Genomic DNA, 15,013 nt, shown 5'->3' on the forward strand with positions numbered 1-15,013 from the left:
CAATTTACCTATTTTATTTAACTCATGATCCAGTTGTTTATTTTAGATATGATTTCATGTAAGATTAGCAAAATTCATTGTGTTATGATAACATGTTCAAAGTCTGATTTTTAGAAAAGGAATCCTATCCTTCTGAATTATTTGTATTAGTGAATATGTTGAATGAAATCTTTATATATTTAAAGAAATACAAAAATATTGTGGTAAAATAAAATTTTTACATTAAAAAAAAAAAGGGAATATATATTGAAGAATGAGAGAGTATAAGATGTTTGTTTGGCAAGCGACATTCGTGATTGATATGTTGCAAGTGGAGAAAATTGGGTATTGAATGAACAAAAAGCAAATGACTAACTCCTAACTTTGTTCCTCTTTTTGATGTTTCCTCCGTGCAACTTCTATTATGTGTTCTCCGCTGCCTAAGGGAAAAAAATTTAGATTAGTGGACCCCATTTCTCATTAATCTTCTCTCTGCTTCATACAACGGCTTGGATGGAGTGAAATTTTTTTTCCATTGTAATTTGAACCATGCTCATTAATTCATACAACGGCTTGGATGTGTTCCACCCTACCTAAAGTTGAGATGAAATCATTGTAAATTATACATGTGTTTTTAAAAATTTTAAGTTAAAATTCTTTCAAATTATTAAAATCTCTCTCTTTTTCATTGCTTATTTTAATAATTTAATTAATCCCTATTTTTAAATTTACATATTAATATTTTTAATTATTTATTATGTTTTATTTTTTAAATCTATTATATTTATATTCATAATGATAACCAATTTTTCAAATCATTTCTATTTGTGTATATCTTAATAGGCTATACTTCAACAATTAAATGTTCATATAAAAGATAAACTAAAGAGGTATGTTATTACTGTATAATTTTTTAATGATCTATATAGTTAAATTAATGTGACTTTAAAAAATACAAAATATTGTGTAAGAAAATAATAAAAATTTGCAATTACTAAGAAATATAAAAGATTTAATTTTGAAAAAGCAAATCGAAGACCTAAAAAAAATCAACAGGAAAAGAAAAAAAAAATAAAGATCAAAAATTAAAAAATTATTTTGACGTTTAGTTTTATTATTATTAGTTATTCTTAAATACTAGTATAATATTTAAAATTTTATCTTTAAGCATACTTATTATTATATTGATTATTATTCATAAAATTCTTTCTAACAATACGTGGCATTTTTTAAATGCAATTATATTGCAAAAAATATTATAATGAATGAATGTTTAACGAAATTTTAAAATGATTTTAAAATATAAAATATAAAAAATAAATATTAAATTAAGATATTAAAATAAAAAATAAAGCAGCATAAAACCACTGGTTAAGCTTAACAAATGCACTGGAGTGAGCATGAAATACTTCACAGGATTAAAGTAAAAAAAAATTAAAAAAAAAAAAAAAAAACTCCTTAAGTGGCCAATAGAGGATCATGTAAAAAGGTGACAAAGTGATTTTGCTACCTCAACTTAATAACAAGGTTCAATTAAATACAAAATTTGGATCAATTAGACCCAAAATTAGCAAATTGGGGAAATTTATCCCAATTCACTCATGTGCAGTTCACACATTGCAAGATTAAAATGATATTTTTGACATTTTACAATTTATTCCTTAAGGTTTATTAAAGTTATAAATTGATCTTTGCCTCTTTGTGCTCTTTATGCTTCATATTCTATTTTCTTTGCTCTCCCTTTGTATGTTTTTCTTAAAAAAACCCTAATGACGTTAGAAAATAAAATTTAATTGAAAATAAAAATAAAAATATGATTAATTTATTTTAATTTTTCTCAATCTCACTTCAAAATTAAAAATCAAAATAAACAAATCTTAAAAATATTCGACAAATTCAACAACAAAAATATTTTTTTAAAAAAATTAAACAATTATAATTACATTACTTTTCGTTAACTAAATATAGGATACAAAAGTGAAGTATAAATCAACATATTATATTTTTGCATAAATAAAATTAACCACTTATATAAAAGAATAATACAAAGGATTTGAAAAATTCGATGATGTTGACACACTATGTAGATTACTCAATAAGTGGGTTGCATGCTCTAATCTTCAATTCCATGATTTTTTTTTTGAAACCCATTAGAATACCTCTAAATTTATATCTCTTAATAAAGGAAGTATCTACATCTCATAAAGCAATTTCCCAATTCTCCCCCCCCCCCTCCCCGGCAAAACACACATAAAGTAGAAAATCACAACAAAACCCCAACGAGTATATAAAACATACACTTAAGATCTACCAATAAGGACATATCTAAAAATTTATTCACTCAAGATCTATCAATAATAATAAATTTGAAGAGATATGCCTAGAATTTGTTTCATACACATATTAGGAAGTTATTAGAAAAAACAAAAAAAAAATTGTAGAAAAGGAAGGGGAGGGGTTGCCAGCTATTAAGAAATGTAAGATTTTTCTTGATAATTATTATAATTAATAATTAAGATAAGATAATTTAAATTTTATGTACCTAGGGAAATGAAAAATTAAGTACATGAATAAAAATGATTAGATAATGATTAATGTATCTATGGATGTGCGCAAGGTATTGATTAAATTATGTAAATATATATATATATATATATATATATATATATATATATATATATATATATATATATATATATATATATATATATATATAAGGGAATTGGAGTGGTTATTGATGTGAAATAAGAGGTTAAGAAATGAAGTGAATAGTTATGATTGCTATCTTATCTATTTTATTCTTCCCTTTCCCTTCCCTTCCATCTATATCTATTTATCTATCTATCTATCTATCTATCTATCTATTTTGATGTAGCTATAAGTGGTATCAAAGCATAATTGCTAGCACCATTAATGAAAAAAAGCTCATCGATGGTCACCCAAAAAGAAAACCAAAAGGAAAAAATGATGACGGAGAAGAGAAAACGATGAGAAGGATGGAGAATTCGATTTTTATAAGTGAAAAAGAGAGGAATTTTTCTTTTATTATAACATTAGAGTTTTTTGAAATAGCAACAAATGGTATACTTGAAATATCTATTTAAAATGTGTATCATCAATTCTAACTAGATTTTGTGGGAATTGGAGGGCGACTCTAGCAACTTCATCAAGGAATCAAACCACTTAAATGTAAGTTATTGACAATGCTACTATGAATGCAATGATTTTGATCTCTTTCGGATATTAATAAATAAATAGATAAACCAATATAAGAGAAAAATCAATGTAATACTAAAAAAATTAATAGAAAAATTTTTATTATCAAGATTAATTTAATTTTTTTTTAAAAATTATGATTAATAAAAAAAAATTGAAGGTAGAAAGTATTAACCTAATCAGACGGATGTTTTGAATCGTATTTAGATAAAATGAAAGATATTATTAATAAATAAGAATATATCTTGTTTACTTAAATGAGAAATCTTTGGAGGCTTGAAAACACCAAATATTACTGCACTGTGATTGATGCTTATGGACATCATGACTTTATCAAGAATATGATCATTGTTACCTCTCAAGCTAATTGCGTGTACTCATTATTGATTCCTCTATTGGTGGTTTTGAAGCTATTAGTATTTCTGAGGATGGTTAAACCCATGACATCTAAGTGGATTCCATTAACTTCTATGTACAATGCACTACACTTCCAATTTCAAATATGAGATGATTACAGTACACTTTTCATTGCTCTAATCCCTAAAGTTTTATACTTTGTTTTATGTATGCAATTAAGTATTCGATATGACTTAATGACCATAAATATCTCTTAATGTCTTTCACAAATACTTTATATATTATTCTTTAGCTAAATACATATCAATACTAATTAAGCGCCAATATAAGAGTGGTGTTCATAATGCATGGATGAGGAACCCATTCATCCACATATTATACAAAAAAAAAAGGAAAAAAACAAATCTAAAATGGCTAGTTTGAATTTAGAGAACATTCCCATATTTGCTAATTAAGAGTTTGTCACCATGCAAGGGCTTAAAGAACAAAATAGAAGGATCTCATGAGCCCCTTGACTTGATTAATGAGCTCTAAGAAGCCTTTAAACAAGCCCTTTTATCTCACTCTTTAAGATGTTTACAAGATTGGTGGCATTGGAACTATCGTTGTTGGAAGTGTTGAGACTAGTGTTTTGAAACTTGGTGTTATTATTACCTTTGATCCCTGTAGACTTAACACTGAAGTTAAATCTGTTGAGATGCACCATGACGGTCTCTAAGAGGTCCTTAAGGTGACAATGTTGGTCCATTGTTAAGAATGTTGCTACTGTCAAGGACTTGAAACATGTTTATGTTGTGATGAGGGTCATCATGGAGCACCACCACCCTTCAAAGGGGCAATCACTAGGACAAGAGCCAAGCAACTTCAAAACATGCTCATGGACCATAAAAGGGCTTTTGGCTTAGGAAAGGAGGTGCATAAAGAAGGCCTAGTTTGTTTGCTCCAAGAATCCAAATGGATCACCGTGTGCCAAGGTGGAGCCACCACTGCCACATCACCCGCCACCATTGCCACATCACTAGCCATGTCACCAGCCATATTGGACATTCCTCACACCACCATGGAGCACATGTGGCAGGCACCTTGAAGTCCCCATAGCTCACGCCACATGGAGGGCCACAATTGGACCATTTGAATTTGGAAGAGCTTCCTTTATGCCAAGTGTCTTCATGCCATTTGGCCATAGTGTAAAAGAGGTAACCTTTTGACATTGTGAGCCCCATTTTTTGCCATAAAGGAGAACAAGCTGCTGCCACGTTCTGTCTTTGTAATTAATGCTGCTACCACCTTTTTGTCTTTGTAATTAATACACTTACTATTCTTGTTTAGGGTTGCTAACATGGCATAATTATGTGTAGACCTTGTCTTGACATTTTAAGCTTATATTTTAGCCCTAGGCATAAAATGAAGAAAACATCATCTTCTTCCTTTAGCCCATTTCTGCCGAAAATGAGAGCCTCCATTAGAGAGAGTATTTGAACTTATTCTTGCTAGTTTCTAAGAGAACTAGAACTTAGGCAACTTGATCACTTGCCTATTTTACTTGATGATCAATATAATCTCCCACAAGTTTGTTTATTATGTCAACACTTGATCTTTTCTTTGAATATATTTCTGGTGCTTTCTTTCTTTTTAGTTTGCATCATATTTTGTTCAAAGAGTGCTTGGTTGATGTGTTGATCCTTAGCTACCATTAAAGGTTTGCATCTATGAGCTTTGTTACATGGGCGCCTATCAGAGTATTAGGGCACTAAATCAAGTAAGTATCCTTCATTTTTTATCTTCCTTAAGTTGATTTTTCTGTTTGGTTTAAGCTTTTAAGGCATTCAGCCAAAGACATTTCTATGGTTTTGGTTTTTTTCTTCATCTTCCATGCTTGTTCTTATGACCGAAACCTATCTTAGCATCCTTAGAGTATTTGATTTTCATTCTGTCTTTAAATACTTACTGCCCGAAATCTTAACCTAGGGTTTAGAGAAATTTCTTTAAATTTATCTTTGATTTCAGTTTTGTCTGAGGGTTTAATCAATATTCTAGCTTATACTATCATGTACTAGCTAATTTTTTTTATTCTTGCATAATATCAAGCATGTTAAGCCTATTGCATTAAGTTGTGATTTAAGAGTAGTTGTAATACCCCTATTTGCATAGCCTAGTATATTTTACTATTTCGGTGACCGGTGTCGGTCCGGACAATTAAGGGGATTAAAACCATACTTAAGACAACTAGATAAGCCCTGAACACAAATAATTAGTAATTGCCAATTAGTTAAGTATAAATAAGAAAAACAGAACATAAGAAGTTAAATGAGCCGAGAGTCACAGCGATAGGTGACCTTTTTGGGAAGGATTGTGAAGTCAATTTAAACTCAAATTTCGAACCGTAAAATGTGACGCTGCGGTCCTTAAGACTATTACAAATACAGTGGAAAAGAGAAAATCACGGAAAAATGTTGTTAAGTTAATCAAATAATTAGGTCAGGGAGCCGGAAGAAATATTGAATTATTTGCAAACTGGGTTGAACCGGCGAGGGGCAATTTTGGTCAATTGACCCTAAGAGCTGACTCCTGACCTAACTGTCAAATAAAATTAGAGAAAAGAAAATTTTGAAATGTATAATTAAATTGAAGAAGTTATGGAAAAACAAAAGGAAAAGAAAATAAATTTAATGAAGGATTATGACATCATCATGGTGACATCATACATGAGGTCATAAATAATTTTTATTTACTTGATAATTTGACTAAGTCAATTAGAAGATAAATATACAAAATAAAGAAACAAAATTCATTTTCCTTCTTCTCTCTTCAAGCTGGCCAAACTCCCCCCTCTCTCTAAACTCCATAGTTTCCACCATTGATGAGTTATTCAAGCTTGAATAACTTGAATCTCTCCATTAAATTTTAACCTTGAACCCTAGAAAACTTCTAAATTACCCTAGAAAGGAAGAATTGAGGAGAGAAAAAATGAGAAATTGAAGGAAAAAGTGAAGATCAAAGACTTCACCTAAGGTTAGTATTCTAACTTTCAATTTTCTATTTAAATGCATGTTTAGTTACTTAAATGAGCTTAGAAATTAAAGAAATGAAATAAAAATAATTGTGAAGGACCAAATTGAATTTCGATCAACTAGGATTTTGATATATGTATGCATGAATTTGGTGGATTTAAAAGTGTATGTGAGCTTGATTGGGTTGAATGATTATGGTTAAATGCTTTGAATTAGCTAAATGCAATAAATTGGTGAACTAGGGTTTTGGACACTTAGGGTTTAGAAGACAAAATTTGGAAAAATGGTGAAATGATGTGTTTGACCTAGTTTGAGGTGAGAAATGGTCATTTGTGACCAAATGAAGTGTGTTGGAAGTGTTGGAGTTGAGTTTAAATTCGGATTCAATGTAGTTATGCTGCTGGCAGCAGGACCAAGGTCCCTTTGAGGGACCAAAACTGTAAATTTACAAGTCCAATTGGTATGAGACCAATTGGGAATGAAAATAGACACAAAATGACACAATTTTCATTTAGGAACAATGCCCAAAAAGTGACTAACACCTAGTGAACAAATTGATCAAATCCGGATTTTTTCAGTCTGACCTGTACAAAAATGACCAAATGAATAGTATTTGTTTATTTGGCCATAACTTGAGCTAGGTAAGTCTAAATGATCTGAAATTTTACCAGTGGATAGTTGAGATATAGAACTAAAACTTTCATGAAGGGCACAAACCCAAATTATGCCATTAACCAAGTCATTTGGCCACCCAAAGTTGGTGACCTAAAACTGCTAGAACCAAAATTTGCCCAGAAAATATGGGTTAAGTCCAATCTGGCAGCCATGATTCAAATGGCTATAACTTGAGCTACAAAACTCCAATTGGAGTGATTCAAAAAAGAGAATAAAGTTAAGACAATAGGGAACATTTTCTATGAAGGAAGTTTTACCAAATTCTAACAGAAAAATAACCAATGGAACAGTACAACTTAAGACACTAAAACTAAAAATTTGCAAATTTGCCTAAAAGACTTAGAATTTGAGTAAACAACCAAAACTAACAAATTTGGTGACCAAAATGTAGTATGTGGGTGAAGTTGGAATTCCCTTACCTATTAAGCCTTAGAAAGTCAACAAATTGACTTGAATAGTGTAGTGAATAGTAACCCCGAAACAAAAATTTAAAAAACGTCAAGATTAGCACATTAGAGCTAAGTAAAAGTGAATTTAAATTTATTTTTGGATTTATGCTAAGTTATGATATTGAAACACTGTGAAACTGTGTGTTTCAGTGGAAAAGAACATCGGGAAAGAACCCGAGGAATCGAGTCAAGGCCAAGAGGCGACTCGCTTAAGGTTTGTGCACAACGTATAATTTTTGTAAATTATCTTCTGCATATTATTTTGAATAATTTGAAATATTGAATTGTGACATTATTATGATGAAGTATTTATGATGTTTTTGATTTAAATTGTTGAAAGTTATTTGTGTATATTTGAAATGGTAATGTTTAGTAAATTATTAAGATAAGTTTTAAAACCACAATGTCATGACCATATATTTGAACACCTCACTAGCATGACTAGTGGGGGTAATCAGTTTCGAATTTGATTCCTTCTCTGACTGAAGTGTTGAGGTGTGTGCCAGTAGAAGAAGAAATTGAATGGATATCCATATATTTGAGCTAGCTAGCCTTGTGATGTGACTTCTCCTTAGCCTTTGGCTATTGAGATTATATTTGTTTCGAATAGCATGATATAACTGTGGGTTTTATGAAATGTGTTTTGATACTTCGAAATGAACTTATTTGGATTAAAATCTCATAATTCATATTTTGTATTTAATTCTCATGTTCAATCCAATTTTTAAATAAATGTGATTTAAATTCTACATAAAGATTATTTTGGTGCAATAATGGCTGAATAGAGTAAGATTTCTAGGGTTACACCCTTGGCCAAATTTAACCTCATTTAGGAGTCCTAGTTTAAATTGTATTCTATATTTTAGTTTGATTTAAATTCTATTCTTTAATTTTATTTTACCTTTATTTTTTTAATTATTGTAATTAATTATTTAATTTTTTTAATTTTTTTAAATTGTGTAAATAAATAAAATGAGTTCAAGTCCATAAAAGAGCACAAGGCCCACACATAAAGCAAATAAAAGCCTATAAAGGATGTAGTATATATAAATGGTGGATCAAGGCCTACTTTAGATATTTAGGGCCTCTTACATTAGGTCAATGGGTCATACACCTTGTAATAGTATGCTCTTTCATTTCATTTCATCTTGCAAAGGACCTTTATAATTAGTTCTAAGATTTTAATTATTTTCTCCTTCCTCTTTTCTTTAGAATAGGTTTAATTATTTTTATAATTATTTTGTGAATATTTTAATCAAAATATTAAAAAAAAAAAAGCTCCTTAAGCAGCCATTAGAGGATCCATGTAAAAAGTGACAAAGGGATTTTGCCACCTCATCTTAATAGCAAGGTTCAATTAAATGCAAAAGGTGGGTCAATTAGATCCGAAATAAGCAAATTGGGCCAATATGTCCCCAATTCAGGCATGTACAATACACACATTGCAAAATTAAAATGAAATTTTTTACATTTTACGATTTATTCCATAAGGTTTATAAAAGTTATAAATTGATCCTTGCCTCTTTGTGCTTTATATGCTCCATATTCAGTCTTCATTACCCTCATTCTATATGTTTTCCCTAAAAAAACCCATAATGATGATAAAAAAAAAAAATAAAATTTAGTTAAAAATTAAAATAAAAATTTAATTAATTTATTTTTATTTTTCTCAATCTCACTTGAAAATTAAAAATCAAAATAAACAAATCTTAAAAATAATTGTCAATTTCAACAACAAAAATGTTTTTTTTTTAAATTAAAAAATTATAATTACATTACTTTTTATAAATTTATGAGGACTAAGTAATAATTATCTAATATTTATAATGTAATTTATCATTCAAATTTTTGTCTCTTGTGCACTTGCTGTGCATTTGTAGCAAATTAATCCATTTTGCCAATTTGAAGGTCTAATTGACCAAACTTTTATATTTTATATTAAATTAAATTTTGTTGCCAAAATGAAGGGGGCACATTGAATCTCATTCCATGAAAGATTTTTTTTTTTTTTTTTTTTTTTTTAAATCGTGCGGTATATGCAAGATTAGGAATGATTATGGGAGAGTAAAAGTATCAATGGTAATTTTTGATAGTATGGAATTGGTTTCATAGACATAGTCGATAGGGTTTTGGTAGTTTAGAATGAGAGGAAATTGAGTTTTTATGCCAGGTAATTTTTGGAAGTTAGCCTAACCGAAAAGATTCTATGTGCGGTAGAGAAAGAAGAAGAAGAAGGAGAAAGGAGAGATCTGACATGTATGGTTATTCATAACTTTGACACCATATAAAAATTTGAGTATGTCTATTAGTTAAATTTTAAATATTGCAAAAATATAAATAAGGTATATATAGTAAGTGTATATAACAAAGACACAACTATAAATAAGAAATAATAAGAAAAAAGATAAATAGGATAAATACGATGTATATCCTTACATAGTAGCATTTATTTTTCTTTTATGGAAAATAAAAGATATTTCATTAACTAAAAATAGAATACAAAAGTGAAGAATAAACTAACATATTGTATTTTTACATAAATGAAATTAACTACTTATATGAAAAAAAATAATATAAAGGATTTGAAAAATTCAATAGTGTTGACAGAGCATATAGGTTACCTAATAGGTGATTGTGTGCTCTACTTTTCAATTGCATGAATTTTTTATGAGTTCATCAGAATACCTATAAATTTAGATCTCTTGGTAAAGAAAGTATCAGCATCTCGTAAAACACTTTTTCCAAAAAAACAAAATAATTTGCATCTCATAAAGCATTTTTTCTAAAAAAAAAACAAAATAACCTACTAACAAACACAAATAAAAACTTCTCAACAAGGAGGAATAACTCCATTGAACGAGAAAATCACAACAAAACCCCACAAAGTATATAACATATACACTTAAGATTTGCCAATAAGGACATATCTAAAAATTTATTCACCGAAAATCTATTAACAATAATTGATTCAAAGAGATATACCCAGAATTTATTTCAAATATACATATATATATATATATATATGAAAGTTATTAGAAAAAAGAAAAAAAAAAAAGAAAAGGAAGGGAAGGGATTGCCCCTGTTAAGAAACGTAAGATGTTGCTAGATAATTACTATAATTAATAATTAAGATAAGTTAAATTCATGTACCTAGAATAATAAAAAGTTAAGTACAAGAATAAAGATGATTAGATAATTATTCATATATATGGGGATGTTATGTATATGTACCTTACAAAAAAAGGGAATTGAAATGGTTATGGGTATGAAATGAAAGTTTTCGAAATGAAGTGAATCGTTATGATTTTGCTATATTATCTATCTTATTCCTCTCCTTCCCTTCCCTTCTATCTATGCCTATCTATCTATCTATCTATATATTTTAATTTAACTAATAAGTGGCATCAAAGCATAATTGCTAACACCATTAATGAAAAACACTCATCGATAATTACCTAAAAAGAAAAAAAAAAAAAAAAGGAGAAGAGAAAATGATGAGAAGGATGGAGAATTCAGTTTTTATAATTGGAAAAGGAAGGAATTTTTCTTATATTATAAAATTAGAGTTCATTGATATGGCAGCAAATGGTAAACTTGAAATATCTATTTAAAATGCATATCATGAGTTCCCTCAGCAGGCATTGTTTTCTACCATACTTTTTCTTATTGGATTTTGCAGGAGTTCGAGAGTGGATTTAGCAACTTCATGAAGGAATCAAACCACTTGAATCGAAGCTATTGACAATGTTACTGTGAATGTAATGATTTTGATCTCTTTTGGATATTAGTAAATAAATAAACCAATACAAGAGAAAAACCAATGTCATACTAAAAAATCAAGAGAAAATTTTTTTAGGGTAATTTACAGTAAAGTCCTTAAAGTTTAGCAAAAATACAGTTAGTCACTATTTTAAGTTTGGGTAACAATTAGTCCTCAAATTTTACTTATATAACAAATTGGTACTTCAATTAAAATTAGGCTCAATTTACCATTAATTATTTATAAAATGTCAAAGAGTGCCCCTTTTATAAAAATAAAAAATAAGAGTCCTCTCTTCTACACCTGCCCCACGCCCCACACTCAGACCCAACCTCAAAGAATGCCATCTCCACAGCCTCCCCAACGTCACACCATTATGCTAGTGTTAGTGCATGGAGAAATCTTTGGAAGTTTGAAAACACCAAATATTGCTGCATTGTGATTGATGCTTATGGACATTATGGCTTTATCAAGAATATGATCATTGTTGCCTCTCAAGCTAACTGCGCTGTACTCACTATTAACTCCACCACTAGTGGTTTTGAAGCTACTGGTATTTCTTAGGATGGTTGTTTACCGTGACTTCTGGGAGGATTTCATTAGCTTCTATGTATAATGCACTACTCTTCCAGTTTCAAATATGAGATGATTAAAGTACAGTTTTTATTGCTCTTAACCTCTAAAGTTCTATACATTTGATGAATGCCAACTAAGTAATCGATTACTTGATGACCATAAAATATCTCTTGATGGCCTTCACCAATACTATATGTATTATTCTTTAGCTAAGTACATATTATTAATAATAATTAAGTGCAATATAAGAGTGGCATTCATAGTGCCTGGATAAGGAACGGTTCATCCACATGTTATACAAAAAAAAAATAAAAAATCCAGAATGGCTAGTTTGAATCTAGAGAACATTCCTATATTTGCTAGTTAAGAGTTTGTCACCATGAAGAGCAAAATAGAAGGATCTCATGAGGCCTTTGACTTGATCAATGAGCCCCAAAAGGTCCTTGGACGTCTCCCACTTTAAGAAGTTTACAAGATTGGTGGCATTGGAATTGTCCCTGTTGTGCGTGCTGAGACTGGTGTCATGAAACCTGGTATGATTGTTACCTATGGTTCCTCTGAACTTAACATTGAAGTTAAATCTGTTGAGACGCACTATGAAGCTCTCCAAAAGCCCCCTAAGGTGACAATGTTGCGTTCATTATTAAGAATGTTGCTGTCAAGGACTTCAAAAGCGGTTATGTTGGTTCGAACTAACAAGGAGCCCAAATTCTTGAAGAATGGCGATGCTTGAAACTAGGTCTTTCACAAAGGACAATCTTGACATTTTATAAATAATTAACAACAATTTTAGCTTCATGTTAACATAAGGAATAAAAGTCAAATTTGAAGACTAAATTGTTGCCCAAACTTAAAACAGGGACTAATCTATCAGTTTTGCTAAATTTTAGAAACTTGATTGTAAATTGCCCAAAATTAATTCATAAATACGTACAATAAATTTAAACAACATGCAATGCATGTGAAAAAATACTAGTACTAGCATATATAAAAGTGGGAAGGAGGAGGAACAATTGGTTCACCAAAAATATCCTTCATAATTAATATTATTTATACAAATATCAATAGTAAAAGTGTATCTATAGCGACGAATGTATGTATTCCTTGCTAATAATATAGTTTAGCGACAACATATCCATTGCTAAATCCATATATAGTTTTAATTTCTAATATTACTATGATTAATATAAATTAATTTTAATATTATTCTCATAGTAATCCATTTATATAAAAAATTCTATTGTAATTTTATATTCTTAATCCTAAAAGTGTTATTAATTTATTAAAATTATTTAGTCTATTACAATAAAATTAATAAAAAAAACTTAGACATCGAAATCTCATTTTAACTAATATATTTTTTTAATTATTTTAAATATTTACAAATTTATAACATTAAATTATAAAATTACTATTAAAAGCTTAACGTTCTAATTAGCATAATAATAATAAAATTATTATTAAAAAAACCAACTATTTAATTAAATAAAAATTTGTACCATATTAATAGATGTGAAATTCTAATCTTATTAAATAACAACTATTTTCTTTATTATAAATTTATAACATTTTTTAAATATTAGTGATGGATAAGCTTTATATAAATATCAAAATTGAGATTTTTTTTTTCAATTCAAGTATAACTTATTGCTATTTTAAAAAAAAAATATTGATAAAAATATAGTTTTAACCAAACTTAAAATATATATATATATATATATATATATATATATATATATATATATATAATTTTCATTCTTTTATTAAAAATAAAAAGTTATTATCAAATATAATAAATGAAAAAAAAGTTTGTTGAAAACATTAATAAATATATTAGAATTTTATTTAAATTTTGACTAATTTAGATAAATGGAATAAAACTAACAATAATTTTACAATCATAATAAGACTAAGCAAATTAAAATTTTAAATAAAATAATTAAAATAAAATTGAAAAGAAAAGCTTAGTGTTTTTTTTATTAATTTTTCAAATAAATTTTGACTTCAACAAAATATTTTAGCCCATGAATAAAAATCATTTAGACTTTATTTAGATTAGAAATTATTCAAAATAAAAATAAATTTTATTTTTATATTAAATTATAATAAAACATTATAATTTAAATGCCCTTTCATTTCAAAATTTTATTTATTTAAATAAGTTTTATATTATTATCTAATTATTCAAATAAATAGGTATTTAAAGTAATATTAAATAATAAAATTAATATATAATAAAACAATATATGTTTAAATTATATAATTTAAGTTTTCATTAATATGCTTACGATATATTTTTTTATACATATCTCTATTTATTAAATTGTGCATATATATAGAGATAAAAATTGTAAAATCCATCCAAACATTAACCAATCTTTACGATTAGTCTTACATTCTTGTTTAGTAATTAATTAATACGAAAGTATGAATAGGAGATTTTATATTAACTAATCAAATTATTCATATAAAATTTTAATTTGCAATAAATAGTAATTAATATATTAAAATTTTAATCTTCTTATAAATATCTTAATTCACAAACAATTTTATTAATAATAAATAATATTGTGTTAGACTTAAAAAGTTAATTTTTCAAATTTTTACAATTATAGCTATAGACACTTACTTGTTAATCGCTTTAAACGCATATTATATAGAGGCAGTGAAAAGCCCTATGATGATGAATTGAAGAATTCAGAGGCATTCTGGGACACTTCAAGGACATTTAAAATAGTTGAAAATTATTTAAGAATTAATAGAGTGGAAAATATGGTTAAAGTGCTTTAAAAATAAAAAGAAAATTGACTTTGACCAAGACTTAGAGTCTAAGCCATTTGATCAAGCAATGGACCGATGTCTCCAAGGCTCCTAAAGGGCCAAGTAAGCAATGGACTAGGTTTGATTAATAACCAAGCACACTAGGCCTCACTTCCAAGCTCAATTCAAATATGATAGTTAAATTAGGAAATGGATTTTGATTAAATTAG

The sequence above is a fragment of the Hevea brasiliensis genome, chromosome 16, assembly GCF_030052815.1.
Source record: "Hevea brasiliensis isolate MT/VB/25A 57/8 chromosome 16, ASM3005281v1, whole genome shotgun sequence".
NCBI classification, from domain to species: Eukaryota; Viridiplantae; Streptophyta; class Magnoliopsida; order Malpighiales; family Euphorbiaceae; genus Hevea; species Hevea brasiliensis.